Source organism: Sycon ciliatum, chromosome 8 (assembly GCF_964019385.1).
Source record: "Sycon ciliatum chromosome 8, ocSycCili1.1, whole genome shotgun sequence".
In the NCBI taxonomy this organism is placed as follows: domain Eukaryota; kingdom Metazoa; phylum Porifera; class Calcarea; order Leucosolenida; family Sycettidae; genus Sycon; species Sycon ciliatum.
Genome location: NC_088650.1, coordinates 21,821,499 through 21,839,788, shown reverse-complemented (window position 1 = coordinate 21,839,788; position 18,290 = coordinate 21,821,499). Strand labels below are relative to the sequence as shown.

Below are 18,290 nucleotides of genomic sequence, written 5' to 3'. Positions count from 1 at the left end.
TGAGTGCAGGGAATAATTTGATTTTGGTTCGCTTGTAGGCCGCTGGCACTCGAAGGTAGTGTCGTAGGACATTTGGCCCTGCTGTAATTGGTTTAAAGGGGAAGGACGTAAAATCCCGCCAGAGCGAACCTACCTCCTCGACGCTTTGCGTAGGTTCAGGCAGGGAGGGGCGGATGAGCAAGTCCTACTTGCCGCACTCAGTAAGTACTACATGAAAAAGTACTCCCCCTACGAAAACTGTTCGTGCATCTCGTACGCCGACCAAAGGCCAAGAGCCAAGAGTCGCACAGACCAGTCAAAACTCAGGGTTTGTGCGATCCCTGGTCAAGAGGGTGGGCACTGTTGCGTACATTTCCAACGGGGTCGAGCACGCGTTTGCAGTACAGTACGGCATCACAGAGTCATACGAGGATACAATCAATCACTTCCCTGACAAGACGTCAGGGAGGGGCGAATGGGAGAGACGGGGCGCTCTGGCGGGATTTTACGGTATACCCAAGGGGTGCTGAGTTGAATGGTCTTGGTCCGAGGAAGCTGAGACGCTCCCTTTCTCCTTTATTCCCAATCAAACTCGCGCACTTCCACCGAAACTGGGTGACTGCGCCCTACTAGATGGAGATTTGTAAGCAGAAAGTCACTAAAAGCGCCATTTTGTGCTTATTAAAGCACGGATGACTGCGATTGGTCGATATGTTGGCTTTTAGACGCTGAGTCGACTGTTTTTGGTCCGAAACGGCTGCGATGCGTTCGGCCCTAATTCCCAATCGAATACGGGTGAGTAGGCGGTCACGTGCTCATGCTTACACCAGTCACCTGTTCACCGTGCCTGCAGGCTACACCTTTTACAGCGTTCCTGTCACTTGAGTTGAACCTTTGAGTTGAACCTTGGCGTCAAAGTTGTAGCCTGAAGGCACGGAGACCAGGCGATTTGTGTACGCATGAGCACATGACCGCTTACTCACCCGTGTTTGATTGGGAATAAGGACCGAACGCAGCATCGCAGCCGTTTCGGACCAAAGCCAGTCGACTCAGCGTCCAAAATACAAAAACTTATGGACCAATCGCGGTTATCCATGCTTTTATAAGAACGAAACAGCGCTTTTGTGACTTTTGCACACAAATCCCCTTCTAGCAGAGCGCAGTCACCCAATTTCGGTGGAAGTGCGTGAGTTCGATTGGCAATGAAGGAGGAAGGGAGCGTCTCAGTTTCCTCGGACCAAGACAATTCGACTCGGCACCCCAAAAACTACAACTGGTGAGAATTTGATTTCAGGGAATACTTCCCCGTTAAGCTCCAGATCAGGATTGATGAAAAAAAAGCCCCAAACTTGGTGATAATATTATGTTATTTTCAGCTTTCAACAGCCCTGGACGAGTTGTTTATGGAAATGTGTCTCTTTTCATTCGTGCACCACCTTCTGCATAGCTATTCCAGGACATTATGGTGGTCAGTGTCAGCATTTGAGGCGTGAATGGCCAGAAAGGTAAGAAATTGTTCATTTTCAACGAGTGCACGCAGGTGCAACTTTCATTCCTCCTTTGGGTAACTCGGCCCAGCTGCTATGTGAATGCAGGGAATGATTTGATGTCCATTTTCGACCACTTGTGCCCTCACTTTCAACGTACCTCTCTATAACATGACCCAGCTGTAATGTGAGTGGTCGCATTGATTTCATTTTTGGTTTGCTTGTAGGCCGCTGGCACCCACATTCAGTGACCCTGAAATTTTGGCACTGCTGTGAATAGTTTAGTCGCAAAGTGAAGAATTACGGGCGAAAAGGTCCAAAACTGGGAGATAGGTTATTTTCAGCTTTCAGCAGCCCTAGGCGAGTTGTTTATTGAAATGCGGCATTTTTTCTTGGTGCACTTCCTTATTTATACCCGAAGTCCCATTATATATAATATTACAGTTGAATGTGACTTTGCTCTGGGCATGGAAACTCTGTCGTTATTCGCGACTTGTCGTTATATACGCAGTCGTTATTAGCAAAATTGACTGTGTACAACAAGATCAGGGTGGTCATGGTCAGTTCTTGAGCTTTGAACGGGCAGATAGGTGAGAAATCGTCGCTTTTTGACCATTTGTGCCCTCGAGTCACTTTCAACGTATCTCTCTATAACATGACCCAGCTGTAATGTGAATGGTCACATTGATTTGATTTTTGATTTGCTTGTAGGCCGCTGGCACCCGCATTCAGTGACCCTGAACATTTGGCACTGCTGTGAATAGTTTAGTCGCAAAGTGAGGAATCACGGGCGAAAAGGCCCAAAACTGGGAGATGTTGTAAATTTCAGCTTTCAGCAGCCCTGGGCGAGTTGTTTATTGAAATGTGGCATTTTTTCTTGGTGCACTTCCTTGTGTCCAGCTATACAACAAGGTCAGGGTAGTAATGGTCAATTCTCGAGCTTCGAACGGGCAGAAAGGTGAGAAATTGTCGGTTTTTGACCATTTGTACCCATGTGTCACTTTCAACATACCTCTCTATAACATGACCCAGCTGTAATGTGAGTCGTCGCATTGATTTGACTTTTGGTTTGCTTGTAGGCCGCTGGCATCCATATTCAATGACCCTTAAAATTTGGCACTGCTGTGAATAGTTTAGTCGCAAAGTGAAGGATCACGGGCGAAAAGGCCCAAAACTGGGAGATAGGTTATTTTCAGCTTTCAGCTGCCCTGGGCGAGTTGTTTCTTGAAATGTTGCATTTTTTCTTGGTGCACTTCCTTATGTGCAGCTATACAACAAGATCAGGGTGGTTATGGTCAGTTGTTGAGCTTCGAACGGGCAGAAATGTGAGAAATTGTCGCTTTTTGACCATTTGTGCCCACGTGTCACTTTCAAAGTACCTCTCTATAACATGACCCAGCTGTAATATGAGTGGTCGCATTTATTTGATTTTTGGTTTGCTTGTAGGTCGCTGGCACCCGCATTCACTGACCCTGAAAATTTGGGACTGCTGTGAATAGTTTAGTCGCAATGTGAAGAATCACGGGCGAAAAGGCCCAAAACTAGGAGATAGGTAAATTTCAGCTTTCAGCAGCCCTGGGCAAAGTGTTTATTGAAATGTTGCATTTTTTCTTTGTGCACTTATGTGCAGCTATACAACAAGATCAGGGTGGTCATGGTCAGTTGTTGAGCTTTGAACGGGCAGAAAGGTGAGAAATTGTCGCTTTTTGACCATTTGTGCCCACGTGTCACTTTCAACGTACCTCTCTATAAAATGACCCAGCTGTAATATCAGTGGTCCAGGGCTGCCACACTTGGAGGGAGAAAAATCTGACGGGGGGGGGGGGGGGTGTCCCCCGGCGAGGGTGCCGGGGGCAGGGCCCCCGCAGTGATATTTGTTAGGAAAATGGCTTGCTGTTTGGGACCCAGAACACATTTTTAACTGTCCAGCACACGCACTACAACCATGTCAATTATGAATTAATGGCCAACTGGACTAAAAAGCGCTCAAAATAAAATAATCGGTTGTCCCTGTTTGGGAATAAAATCGGTCGGTTTGTCGGACAGGCGATCTCCGAAAAATCGGAGCAAGTGGCAGCCCTGGTGGTCGCATTTATTTGATTTTTGGTTTGCTTGTAGGCCGCTGGGACCCGCATTCAATGACGCCAAAAGTTTGGCACTGCTGTTAATAGTTTAGTCGCAAAGTGAAGAATCACAGGCAAAAGGGCCCAAAACTTCGAGATAGGTTTGTTGTCCCTGCCCTTTTGGAGGGTATGTGCCCCTTTTGTCACGTGTGTGCTGGGTACGCGTGGTCGGTGTGCGGACTGCGCAGGTTGCGCATGTCTGCATATTATTGTACGCACTCTTGTTGTTTTGGGCCTTCTTCTTGAGACTCTCTTTGGAGCAACAACAATAATCTGTTCTCTGAGTGTGGCGCCCGTGTGATATGAGATATCGAGAGTAATCGGAAGGGCTATCGGGCGAGGCATAAAACCCCGACGACAATTGGCGCCCAGCTAGTGGCATCGTTCCCCACTACCCTGAGATCGTTTTCGTTTTTGCCGTGGCTTCAAATCTTGCCTTCTCCACGCGTCCTCGCCATGGCTCCGCTTTGCTCCATCTGCTCAGCCCTGACGTCGGAGCTCCTACTCAGGTGAGCCTGCTTTGTCTGCCCTGCGTAATGTGTTGTACCTTGTACGTAGTTATCCGGATACTAGTCTTCGATTTGGGATTTTCAAAATAATTGTTTCGCTTCGTGGCATTGAAGTCCCGTGTTCTCTTGAGTTTTGTGTCCAAGTACCTCGTTCGAGCCTCGCTCCTGTTAGTACATGATTGTGGCCCACGTTGTGTGTGCGGTGTTTTTGAATCAGTGTACATTGTCGCCCTCCGGCCTCTGGCTGTTCGAGTGGTCGTGTGCACTGTGTTTTCACACTTTCTGTTGTCCGTGCTGTCGTGCATGCTCATCGTGTTGCTTGGTACATGGTAGTCAGCATGGGTAGCTTTGCTCGTGTTTGCTTACTCACCCTGTGTTGTGCACTGGTGCACGTCGTTGCGTTGTCGTCGGATTGCTCCGATCCTGTGTCAATCAATTGGTTTGGTAGATGTCCGCATCGATTTTCTCGATGTGGTGAGTCTGGTGACACTCGTACTCCGTCCTTTCCAGTTCCAGGTACATGTCCTTTCTTTTTCATTTTACTAGTATCCATGTTTTGTGTCGAGCGTTTTAGTGCTCCTCCTGGTTGTCCCGCTCATGTGGAATGGCTGTCGCCCAGTGGTGTAACATGCTTCTGAGATTCTCGTTGACGGTCCGGGTGGCAATCTTTCTGTGAGCGTGTTGTTTTGTCTTGGTGTTTCGGCACGTGGGTCTCTCATTTTCACCTAGGGAGGCGTCCGATCATGGTGAGCCACGGTCTGCCTGGTGGGCTGGTGGGATCCGGCGCCTATTTGCATCGGTTCACCTTGCGGGTGTTCGGTTTCCGTGTTTTGCTGGCTGGCCTTTGTGTGTCCCAGTGGGGTTCAGGATGGTGTTTTTTTGTGTTTCGTGAGCGGATGTGTTTCACGCGTGATATTCAGGTTCAATCCCTGTGGGTTTTTTCAGGTTAGAGGCCTGTGGTTTTTCTATGTAAATTTTTGTTTGCGTATTGGTGACCGATTTGTTTGTGTTTTATCTGGTGTCTTCATGGATAGACTGCCCCTGTATCCGTAGGCGTGTTCAACGTTGCTGTTCTGCCATTCCTTCTTGTGGTTTTTCTTGTCTGAATTTTGGCTCCTAGTATTGCTGAGATGTTTGCGTCAGTCCGTGTTTCTTTCTTTCTGTGTGTGTCTCTGTGAGTTTCCGTAGCCCCATCGGCTGCGTGATGGTTATCCGGACAACTCCTGTGCTGTCAGATGACTGGTCACCCGGTTCAGCTACCGCGGTCTTCGCAGTACCGTGGGTTTGCCTTGGCTTCGCACCAGGGCGAGGTGGTTGTTTTCCGGGGGCCCACGCCTGAAAGTATGGCGGTTCCCTCTATGGGTGGGCCCAGTCTGTTTTCTTTCCACCCCTTTGCTTTGGCTTTTCCCCCGTTGTCCGGAGTTACTAATGTATCCTACTGTTTTGGCCCTGCGTATCCGCATGTGTATGTTGTTCACATTTGATTTATTTTTCTCCTGTCTTTCTTCTCATTTTTTTTCTCTCCCATCCTCAGGAGAGGATGCATTTTTTTCATGTGGCCGTATTTGTCCCTGCCCTTTTGGAGGGTATGTGCCCCTTTTGGCACGTGTGTGCTGGGTACGCGTGGTCGGTGTGCGGACTGCGCAGGTTGCGCATGTCTGCATATTATTGTACGCACTCTTGTTGTTTTGGACCTTCTTCTTGAGACTCTCTTTGGAGCAACAACAATAATCTGTTCTCTGAGTGTGGCGTCCGTGTGATATGAGATATCGAGAGTAATCGGAAGGGCTATCGTCGAGGATTAAAAACCCCCGACGACAGGTTCTTTTCAGCTTTCAGCAGCCCTGGGCGAAGTGTTTATTGAAATTGAACCCTCTCTCTTTGTATTGGCCGGTGTTCTCACTGTGCTATGAGATGCTGTAATAAATAAATAAAATAAATAAATAAATAAATGTGGAATTTTTTCTTGGTGCACTTTTTTCTTGGCTTTGAGCAGCCCTGGGCGAAGTGTTTATTGGAATTTTTTCTTGGTGCACTTCCCTATGTATAGCTGTACAACAAGATTAGGGTGGCGATGGTCAGTTGTTGAGCTTCGAAGGGGCAGAAAAGTGAGAAATTGTCGCTTTTTGACCATTTGTGCTCACGGGTCACTTTCAACGTACCTCTCTATAACATGACCCAGCTGTAATATGAGTGGTCTTATTGATTTGATTTTTGGTTTGCTTGTAGGCCGCTGGCACCCGCATTCAGTGACGCTGAAAATTCGGCACTGCTTTGAATAGTTTAGTCGCAAAGTGAAGTATCACGGGCAAACGGCCCAAAACTTCGAGATACTTCCTCCGTATACAAAAACTTCGTGACTTTTTTTTAAAGCTGCACACAGCTCTGGAATTGTTCCGTTTGACTCGGAATAACACTTGTGGCATTGTCTTACCTGTTTACAAGCTGTACACAAAGAAAAAAGCAACTCAGACGAATGAGATTGAGTTTTTTCAGAGTCTTCGTCGCTCATGTCATTGTCACCTGACGACGCCGACTCCGCATCGCCAACAGTCGCTGCTTCCGATCGCATTTCGTTCTGATTCTTGTCACCTGCAGTGATGATCCGACGCTGGACTTTGGCTACGTCCTCTTCATCTCTAGAGCTGTGTACGAATCGGTGTCGACTATATTCAGTTGTTCCAACCCGCGACCTCCATTATGCCGTGAAACGAGTCGTACAAGCACATCCACACGCTTCGCATTTTCTCGCCAGGATGATCCTCCCAAGAATTCTACAATGGCTTCGAGGAGGCCCCTGCGATTCCCATTGACGACAAAGGAGACGTCTGACTGGAGAGAGGCGAAGAAAGCCAGGCCATCGACATTCTGATCCTGAGTCTGCGCTGGTTGCATGACGACTGAAATGTTTCATCTTGCCGTGCGAGCGGAACAAATCTATGTTCTCACGCTGCGTAGATCTATGGGGCCGCGCACCGCAAGTACAAGTACGAGCCTGGCCAATTTCAGGGCAGCGAGTGCCGCGTGACTCCGTGTTCCAGCCACGAGCTACACTTCGTCACTGTGTCAGCAGCCCTGGCCGAAGTGTTCATTGAAATGTGGAATTTTTAATTGGTGCACTTCCCTATGTCCAGCTATACAACAAGATCAGGGTGGTAATGGTCGTCACTTGTTGAGCTTCGAACGGGCAGAAAGGTGAGCAATTGTCGCTTTTTGACCATTTGTGCCCACGTGTCACTTTCAACGTACCTCTCTATAACATGACCCAGCTGTAATATGAGTGGTCGCATTGATTTGATTTTTGGTTCGCTTGTAGGCCGCCGGCACTGCCGGCGAGCATTTGGCACTGCTTCGAATAGTTTAGTCGTAAAGTGAGGAATCACGGGCAAATAGGCCCAAAACTTCAAGATAGGTTGACTTAAGCTTTGAGCAGCCCTGGGCGAAGTGTTTATTGAAATGTGGATTTTTTCTGGGTGCACTTTCCTATGTCCAGCTATACAAACATGACCATTGACCATTGCATCCGACGACATGGCAGCACAAACCATCACAGAAGTTGCGATCGGTTCGTTTGAGTCTTTTTGACGGAGCTGCCGCCGACGAACACTTCCGTCAGCGCAAGAAAACACTGCAACCTCCGCTCGAGTCCGTAAAGTAGGTCAGGATGTTCGCATTTCAGAGCGATGGAGAATACAGTTTCTGTCTACTTCCAGCTGTCTGATGGCAAGGATTGTTTACCCCGGGGAGGTATAGAAAAGCTGAAAAAGCGCTTCGCGAGCCTGAATTTCAGTGCTTGCACAGTACAGCCCCTAGTGAAGGGCCTATCACCAGCAAATCGCTGACGAAGAAACTGCAGCTCATGTCGATGTCTCCAGTAAGTGAGACCAATCCGGCGGACACTCTTTGAAGCTCACAGAGGACAGGGCAAAGGAGCTAATCATAGGAAACACCAAGTCCTGAGAGAAACATTCGTGCAAAGGACTTTCAGGAAACTAGCCGAAAAGTCTGGTGCACGGCGTTGTAGGTGCAGTACGCACAGGTGCTACATCAAGCGGAAGCTATCACTGCGCTGCATGTACAAGCACCAGCGGCTCGCGTGGGTACGGGTGCTGATCAGCAAGTACGACAAGCGCAAGAGGCGATTTGAAAAAAGGACACTGATATGGCGTTGCCTTTTTGTCTCAAACAAAGTCGCATTATTGCGACGAACGGGGATAACACTTACAGTCAACATGCGGGCAGTCTCACTCAGCTTCTGATGGGAAGGTGACAGGCACGCACTGCCTTTGAGCGTGATTCGAGACGAGGAGAAGTGGAATAAGCTATGAAACGACCCGTGCAGCAGCTGTCCGGATCGTACGTTTTGAGCTCTTCCTCCAGCGACGATAGTGGCGAGGAGGATGTGTAACTTGCTTGAATATTCGACTGAGTTGCTTACTGACATATATTATGTACATGTAAATAATCATGTATATAGTGCTTTGTGATCGTGGCTTGCTTCAAATATTCGTATTTCTTTCCTGAGACAAGTGTGAAGATAAGCGCCAGTTTTAACTGGGCGGACCAAGTAGCGTTGAGCAGCCCTGGGCGAAGTGTTTATTGAAATGTGGAATTTTTTCTTGGTGCACTTCCCTATGTCCAGCTATACAACAAGATCAGGGTGGCGATGGTCAGTTGTTGAGCTTGGAATGGGCAGAAAGGTGAGAAATTGTCGCTTTTTGACCATTTGTGCCCACGTGTCACTTTCAATGTGGTTCTCGATAACATGACCCAGCTGTAATATGAGTGGTCGCATTGATTTGATTTTTGGTTTGCTTGTAGGCCGCTGGCACCCGCATTCAGTGACGCCGAAAATTTGGCACTGCTGTGAATAGGTTAGCAGCCCTGGCCGAAGTGTTCATTGAAATGTGGAATTTTTAATTGGTGCACTTCCCTATGTCCAGCTATACAACAAGATCAGGGTGGCGATGGTCAGTTGTTGAGCTTCGAACAGACAGAAAGATGAGCAATTGTCGCTTTTTGACCATTTGTGCCCACGTGTCACTTTCAAAGTACCTCTCTATAACATGACCCAGCTGTAATATGAGTGGTCGCATTGATTTGATTTTTGGTTTGCTTGTAGGCCGCCGGCACCCGCATTCCGTGACGGCGAACATTTGGCACTGCTTTGAATACTTTAGTCGTAAAGTGAAGAATCACCGGCAAATAGGCCCAAAACTTCAAGATAAGTTTATTTTAGCGTTGAGCAGCCCTGGGCGGAGTGTTTATGGAAATGTGGAATTTTTTCTTGGTGCACTTCCCTATGTCCAGCTATACAACAAGATCAGGGTGGCGATGGTCAGTTGTTGAGCTTGGAACGAGCAGAAAGGTGAGAAATTGTCGCTTTTTGACTATTTGTGCCCACGTGTCACTTTCAACGTACCTCTCGATAAGATGGCCCAGCTGTAATATGAGTAGTCGCATTGATTTGATTTTTGGTTTGCTTGTAGGCCGCTGGCACCCGCATTCAGTGACGCCGAAAATTTGGCACTGCTGTGAATGGTTTAGTCGCAGAGTGAAGAATCACGGGCAAAAAGGCCCAAAACTTCGAGATAGGTTGATTTTAGCTTTGAGCAGCCCTGGGCGAAGTGTTTATTGAAATGTGGAATTTTTTCTTGGTGCACTTCCCTATGTCCAGCTATACAACAAGATCAGGGTGGCGATGGTCAGTTGTTGAGCTTGGAACGGGCAGAAAGGTGAGAAATTGTCGCTTTTTGACCATTTGTGCTCACGTGTCACTTTCAACGTACCTCTGGATAACATGACCCAGCTGTAATATGAGTGGTCGCATTGATTTGATTTTTGGTTTGCTTGTAGGCGGCTGGCATCTGCATTCAATGACAGCGAAAATTTGGCACTACTGTTAATAGTTTAGTCGTGAAGTGAAGAATCCCGGGCAAAAAGGCCCAAAACTTCGAGATAAGTTGATTTTAGCTTTGACCAGCCCTGGGCGAAGTGTTTATTGAAATGTGGAATTTTTTCTTGGTGCACTTCCATGTCCAGCTATACAACAAGATCAGGGTGGCGATGGTCAGTTGTTGAGCTTCGAACGGGCAGAAAGGTGAGAAATTGTCGCCTTTTTACCATTTGTGCCCAAGTGTCACTTTCAACATACCTCTCGATAACATGACCCAGCTGTAATATGAGTGGTCGCATTGATTTGATTTTTGGTTTGCTTGTAGGCGGCTGGCACCCGCATTCAATGACGGCGAAAATTTGGCACTGCTGTGAATAGTTTAGTCGCAAAGTGAAGAATCACGGGCAAAAAGGCCCAAAACTTCGAGATAGGTTGATTTTAGCTTTGAGCAGCCCTGGGCGAAGTGTTTATTGAAATGTAGAATTTTTTCTTGGTGCACTTCCCTATGTCCAGATATGCAACAAGATCAGCGTGGCGATGGTCAGTTGTTGAGCTTCGAACGGACAGAAAGGTGAGAAATTGTTGCTTTTTGACCATTTGTGCCCACGTGTCACTTTCAACGTACCTCTCGATAACATTACCCAGCTGTAATATGAGTGGTCGCATTGATTTGATTTTTGGTTTGCTTGTAGGCCGCTGGCACCCGCATTCAGTTACTGCGAAAATTTGGCACTGCTGTGAATAGTTTAGTCGCAAAGTGAAGAATCCCGGGCAAAAAGGCCCAAAACTTCAAGATAGGTTGATTTTAGCTTTGAGGAGCCTTGGGCGAAGTTTTTATTGAAATGTGGAATTTTTTCTTGGTGCACTTCCCTATGTCCAGCTATACAACAAGATCAGGGTGGCGATGGTCAGTTGGTGAGCTTCGAACGGGCAGAAATGTGAGAAATTGTCGCCTTTTTACCATTTGTGCCCACGTGTCACTTTCAACGTACCTCTCGATAACATGACCCAGCTGTAATATGAGTGGTCGCATTGATTTGATTTTTGGTTTGCTTGTAGTTGGCTGGCACCCGCATTCAGTCACGCCGAAAATTTGGCACTGCTGGGAATAGTTTAGTCGCAAAGTGAAGAATCACGGACAAAAAGGCCCAAAACTTCGAGATAAGTTGATTTTTGCTTTGAGCAGCCCTGGGCGAAGTGTTTATGGAAATGTGGAATTTTTTCTTGGTGCACTTCCCTATGTCCAGCTTTACAACAAGATCAGCGTGGCGATGGTCAGTTGTTGAGCTTCGAACGGACAGAAAGGTGAGAAATTGTCGCTTTTTGACCATTTGTGCTCACGTGTCACTTTCAACGTACCTCTCGATAACATGACCCAGCTGTAATATGAATGGTCGCATTGATTTGATTTTTGGTTTGCTTGTAGGCCGCTGGCACCCCCGCATTCAGTGAAGGCGAAAATTTGGCACTGCTGTGAATGGTTTAGTCGCAGAGTGAAGAATCACGGTCAAAAAGGCCCAAAACTTCGAGATAGGTTGATTTTAGCTTTGAGCAGCCCTGGGCGAAGTGTTTATTGAAATGTGGAATTTTTTCTTGGTGCACTTCCCTATGTCCAGCTATACAACAAGATCAGGGTGGCGATGGTCAGTTGTTGAGCTTGGAACGGGCAGAAAGGTGAGAAATTGTCGCTTTTTGACCATTTGTGCTCACGTGTCACTTTCAACGTACCTCTGGATAACATGACCCAGCTGTAATATGAGTGGTCGCATTGATTTGATTTTTGGTTTGCTTGTAGGCGGCTGGCATCTGCATTCAATGACAGCGAAAATTTGGCACTACTGTTAATAGTTTAGTCGTGAAGTGAAGAATCCCGGGCAAAAAGGCCCAAAACTTCGAGATAAGTTGATTTTAGCTTTGACCAGCCCTGGGCGAAGTGTTTATTGAAATGTGGAATTTTTTCTTGGTGCACTTCCATGTCCAGCTATACAACAAGATCAGGGTGTCGATGGTCAGTTGTTGAGCTTCGAACGGGCAGAAAGGTGAGAAATTGTCGCCTTTTTACCATTTGTGCCCAAGTGTCACTTTCAACATACCTCTCGATAACATGACCCAGCTGTAATATGAGTGGTCGCATTGATTTGATTTTTTGTTTGCTTGTAGGCGGCTGGCACCCGCAGTCAATGACGGCGAAAATTTGGCACTGCTGTGAATAGTTTAGTCGCAAAGTGAAGAATCACGGGCAAAAAGGCCCAAAACTTCGAGATAGGTTGATTTTAGCTTTGAGCAGCCCTGGGCGAAGTGTTTATTGAAATGTAGAATTTTTTCTTGGTGCACTTCCCTATGTCCAGATATGCAACAAGATCAGCGTGGCGATGGTCAGTTGTTGAGCTTCGAACGGACAGAAAGGTGAGAAATTGTTGCTTTTTGACCATTTGTGCCCACGTGTCACTTTCAACGTACCTCTCGATAACATTACCCAGCTGTAATATGAGTGGTCGCATTGATTTGATTTTTGGTTTGCTTGTAGGCCGCTGGCACCCGCATTCAGTTACTGCGAAAATTTGGCACTGCTGTGAATAGTTTAGTCGCAAAGTGAAGAATCCCGGGCAAAAAGGCCCAAAACTTCAAGATAGGTTGATTTTAGCTTTGAGGAGCCTTGGGCGAAGTTTTTATTGAAATGTGGAATTTTTTCTTGGTGCACTTCCCTATGTCCAGCTATACAACAAGATCAGGGTGGCGATGGTCAGTTGGTGAGCTTCGAACGGGCAGAAATGTGAGAAATTGTCGCCTTTTTACCATTTGTGCCCACGTGTCACTTTCAACGTACCTCTCGATAACATGACCCAGCTGTAATATGAGTGGTCGCATTGATTTGATTTTTGGTTTGCTTGTAGTTGGCTGGCACCCGCATTCAGTCACGCCGAAAATTTGGCACTGCTGGGAATAGTTTAGTCGCAAAGTGAAGAATCACGGACAAAAAGGCCCAAAACTTCGAGATAAGTTGATTTTTGCTTTGAGCAGCCCTGGGCGAAGTGTTTATGGAAATGTGGAATTTTTTCTTGGTGCACTTCCCTATGTCCAGCTTTACAACAAGATCAGCGTGGCGATGGTCAGTTGTTGAGCTTCGAACGGACAGAAAGGTGAGAAATTGTCGCTTTTTGACCATTTGTGCTCACGTGTCACTTTCAACGTACCTCTCGATAACATGACCCAGCTGTAATATGAATGGTCGCATTGATTTGATTTTTGGTTTGCTTGTAGGCCGCTGGCACCCCCGCATTCAGTGAAGGCGAAAATTTGGCACTGCTGTGAATGGTTTAGTCGCAGAGTGAAGAATCACGGTCAAAAAGGCCCAAAACTTCGAGATAGGTTGATTTTAGCTTTGAGCAGCCCTGGGCGAAGTGTTTATTGAAATGTGGAATTTTTTCTTGGTGCACTTCCCTATGTCCAGCTATACAACAAGATCAGGGTGGCGATAGTCAGTTGTTGAGCTTCGAACGGGCAGAAATGTGAGAAATTGACGCTTTTTGAACATTTGTGCCCATGTGTCACTTTCAACGTACCTCTCGAAAACATGACCCAGCTGTAATATGAGTGGTCGCATTGATTTGATTTTTGGTTTGCTTGTAGGCCGCTGGCACCCGCATTCAATGACAGCGAAGATTTGGCACTGCTGTGAATAGTTTAGTCGTGAAATGAAGAATCACGGGCAAAAGGCCCAAAACTTCGAGATAAGTTGATTTTAGATTTGAGCAGCCCTGGGCGAAGTGTTTATTGAAATGTTGCATTTTTTCTTGGTGCACTTCCCTATGTCCAGCTATACCACAAGATCAGGGTGGCGATGGTCAGTTGTTGAGCTTGGAACGGGCAGAAAGGTGAGCAATTGTTGCTTTGTGACCGTTTGTGCCCACGTGTCACTTTCAACGTACCTCTCTATTACATGACCCAGCTGTAATATGCGTGGTCGCATTGATTTTGTTTTTGGTTTGCTTGTAGGCCGCTGGCACCCGCATTCAGTGACGGCAAAAATTTGGCACTGCTGTGAATAGTTTAGTCGCAAAGTGAAGAATCACGGGCAAAAAGGCCCAAAACTTCGAGATGGGTTGATTTTAGCTTTGAGCAGCCCTGGGCGAAGTGTTTATTGAAATGTGGAATTGTTTTCTTGGTGCACTTCCCTATGTCCAGCTATGCAACAAGATCAGCGTGGCGATGGTCAGTTGTTGAGCTTCGAACGGACAGAAAGGTGAGAAATTGTCGCTTTTTGACCATTTGTGCCCATGTGTCACTTTCAACGTACCTCTCGATAACATGACCCAGCTGTAACATGAGTGGTCGCATTGATTTGATTTTTGGTTTGCTTGTAGGCCGCTGGCACCCGCATTCAGTGACGGCGAAAATTTGGCACTGCTGTGAATAGTTTAGTCGCAAAGTAAAGAATCCCGGGCAAAAAGGCCCAAAACTTCGAGATAGGTTGATTTTAGCTTTGAGGAGCCTTGGGCCAAGTTTTTATTGTAATGTGGAATTTTTTCTTGGTGCACTTCCCAATGTCCAGCTATACAACAAGATCAGGGTGGCGATGGTCAGTTGTTGAGCTTGGAACGAGCAGAAAGGTGAGAAATTGTCGCTTTATGACCATTTGTGGCCACGTGTCACTTTCAACGCACCTCTCTATAACATGACCCAGCTGTAATATGAGTGGTCGCATTGATTTGATTTTTGGTTTCCTTGTAGGCCGCTGACACCCGCATTCAGTGACTCCGAAAATTTGGCACTGCTGTGAATAGTTTAGTCGCAAAGTGAAGAATCACGGACAAAAAGGCCCAAAACTTCGAGATAAGTTGATTTTTGCTTTGAGCAGCCCTGGGCGAAGTGTTTATGGAAATGTGGAATTTTTTCTTGGTGCACTTCCCTATGTCCAGCTATACAACAAGATTAGCGTGGCGATGGTCAGTTGTTGAGCTTCGAACGGACAGAAAGGTGAGAAATTGTCGCTTTTTGACCATTTGTGCTCACGTGTCACTTTCAACGTACCTCTCGATAACATGACCCAGCTGTAATATGAGTGGTCGCATTGATTAGATTTTTGGTTTGCTTGTAGGCCGCTGGTACCCGCATTCAGCGACGCTTAAAATTTGGCACTGCTGTGAATAGTGTAGTCGCAAAGTGAAGAATCACGGGCAAAAAGGTCCAAAACTTCGAGATGGGTTGATTCTAGCTTTGAGCAGCCCTGGGCGAAGTGTTTATTGAAATGTGGAATTTTTAATTGGTGCACTTCCCTATGTCCAGCTATACAACAAGATCAGGGTGGAGATGGTCAGTTACATGTCCAGCTACACAACGAAATGAGGATGGTCATTGTCATTTTCTGAGCTGCGAACGGGCACAAAGGGGAGAAAATGTCAGATTTTGTCCTTTTGTGCTGACCTTTCAATTTAAACGTACCTCTCTATAACATGACCCAGCTGTAATTTCAATGATTGCATTGGTTTTTTAGATTGCTTGTAGGGCGCTGGCACCCACATTCATTGACCCAGAAAATTTGGCACTGCTGTGAATAGTTTAGTCGCAAAGTGAAGGTCCACGGGTAAAAAGCCCCAAACTTGGAGATAGGTTCTTTTTCAGCTTTCAGCAGCCCTGGGTGAGTTCTTTAGAAAAATGTGGCTCTATTTCTTGGTGCTCTTGTCTATGTCCAGCTACACAACGAGATGAGGATGGTCATAGTCATTTTCTGAGCTGCGAGCGGGGAGAAAGGTGAGAAAATGTCAGATTTTGACCATTTGTGCTGACCTTTCAATTTCAACGTACCTCTCTATAACAAGACCCAGCTGTAATGTCAGTGGTCCCATTGGTTTCATTTTTGGTTTGCTTGTAGGGCGCTGGCACTCGCATTCAGTGACCCCGAACATTTGGCACTGCTGTGAATAGTTTAGTCGCAAAGTGAAGATTCATGGGTAAAAAGCCCCAAACTTGGAGATAGGTTCTTTTTCCGCTTTCAGCAGCCCTGGGTGAGTTCTTCAGAAAAATGTGGCTCTATTTCTTGGTGCTCTTGTCTATGTCCAGCTACACAACGAGATGAGGATGGTCATTGTCATTTTCTGAGCTGGGAACGGGCAGAAAGGTGAGAAAATGTCGGATTTTGACCATTTGTGCTGACCTTTCAAATTCAACGTACCTCTCTATAACATGACCCACCTGTAATGTCAGTGGTCGCATTGGTTTCATTTTTGGTTTGCTTTTAGGGCGCAGGCACCCGCATTCAGTGACCCAGAAAATTTGGCACTGCTGTGAATAGTTTAGTCGCAAAGTGAAGATTCACGAGTAAAAAGCCCCAAACTTCTAGATAGGTTCTTTTTCAGCTTTCAGCAGCCCTGGGAGAGTCCTTTAAATAAATGTGACTCTTTTACATGGTGCTCTTGTTTATGTCCAGCTACACAACGAGATGAGGATGGTCATTGTCATTTTCTGAGCTGCGAACTGGCAGAAAGGTGAGAAAATGTCGGATTTTGACCATTTGTGGTGACCTTTTAAAGGGGCACTCCGGCTTCATTTTCGACGCCGAGTTTTCGATGTCAAGACGAAGGTAGGTGAAAGAGAAGACCCCTCGAACAAGAACGAGTCTCCAGAAGCGATCGAGTCGAGCTGGAAGACGACTTTTGAATTTCGCCGAGCGAGCGCTGATGACGTAATGAGGGATTAGCTTGCCAGTGGAAATGCATCTGCGCACATACATTTCACATACTTTTTGGCCAATTTTCAATCGAAGAGGAGGTTGTTTTCTATGTTCTCTCAACGTCGTGAGCGATCCCGTCTTCTATACCCTTCCAGGTACCCTGAAGGTCCTCCAGAGGAGAATTTATCTCCAGCGAAGCGTTGTTGATCCGCTAAATTCGTCTCGAGACATATTCACCCAGTGCAGTGCTGATAAATGTAGAATGTTGAATCTGTGATAATTGTTGACGATGGAGAGAGAGGCTGATAGCCGCTGTCGCAGGGAGAGTGAAGCTGCTGGAAGTAACAACGGGGAGCCCATTTGTATCACCTGAACAACCAGACTTCAAAGCAGCTTGACCAAATCGGAGGGTGCCTCGTTGCTTATCGTCAATATTACACCGACATGAATTACTACAAGTACACTGGTGAGTTTTTATCTTGTTTTGTTCGTATGCTAGTACCCTGGCCTGGAGTTCTCGTTAGCAAATTCCTATTCCCTGGCGTTTTCTAAACATTCCGTGTAGTACTGAATACGTGATCAAGTATTCCGATTTGGGTAGATGTGGAATTTGGACATGTATTTTATAAAATAATTATATTTCCCAATAGAGCGTTTGTAGTGAAATGGTTGCCCAAATACAACGAAATTGATTCTGCAGTTCTACAACTTGTACTGAAATCCAGTCAAAGTAAAAATGATTCTTCATGACAGTTGGGGTCAATGAAATCTGATCCAGGCATAACGAATAGTGACGCCTGCCACCCAGAGAACGAATGCCCATTTGGTGGGGGATACCAAAGTACTCGAAAGTGGTGCGTGTTTCAATGTGGCATGGAAGTTTTATAATAATATGATCTCTGGTCAATGCAGCATACGATAGCCATCATGAATTGCAGGCCTCGAACGCAACTCAGACCAGAATTGGCAGTTCCCTAAGTTTATAATTCCATGGCCCCAGCTGTGGTTATAGAAGTTTGTTTGCGCATTATTCTTATAGTCGATAGGTTTATACTGATGGCCACAAACAACGGCAGTTCAAACTTCACTGACGTGTTCATGAGCTTAGAGATTTCCGTCCACTATTTTTGTTGTGCATACAGGTCTGTCCAATATGCATTGACGGTATTGGGTATGGTATCTGCTCTGAGAAGGGAATCGCTGGAGCCACAGTCCAATTATACAGGCTTTCAAGAAACAGAGGAGCCATCTTTCCCAGCTGATACCTGATGTGTACCGACGGAATTCTCACGAGATACCTTACGGACAACGTGTGGTGTGTACTTCATAGTACTCCTTCGACTACTATCTAGAATCAAGTCGACTGAAACAAGTTCAAACAACTCTGGCTTCAAACGAGCCGTCGATTAGACAAACAAAACATTCTCTCATATACTGGAGCACTCTGACAACTCACGACCTATTCCTAACGCCACCGCTTATAAAATATGTAGAGTGCTGATTGGAATGTGCTCACAATCTCAACAATTCAGTGCTATAATTATTTGAACAATGTGTTAGAAATTATTCCACTTTTCCTTCCATAAATGTTGTATCCACAGTGCTCCAAAGTTTCTTTGCTCTCTA

General features: G+C 46.2%; 1 long non-coding RNA gene across 1 annotated transcript; it reads left to right on the top strand.

Annotated features, from left to right (window-relative positions):
* The first annotated feature begins 16,660 nt into the window (after positions 1 to 16,660).
* Positions 16,661 to 18,290, top strand: LOC135823288 (uncharacterized). The gene is made up of 2 exons (XR_010554650.1): positions 16,661 to 17,130; positions 17,807 to 18,290. It is a non-coding gene; the product is annotated as an uncharacterized LOC135823288 (long non-coding RNA).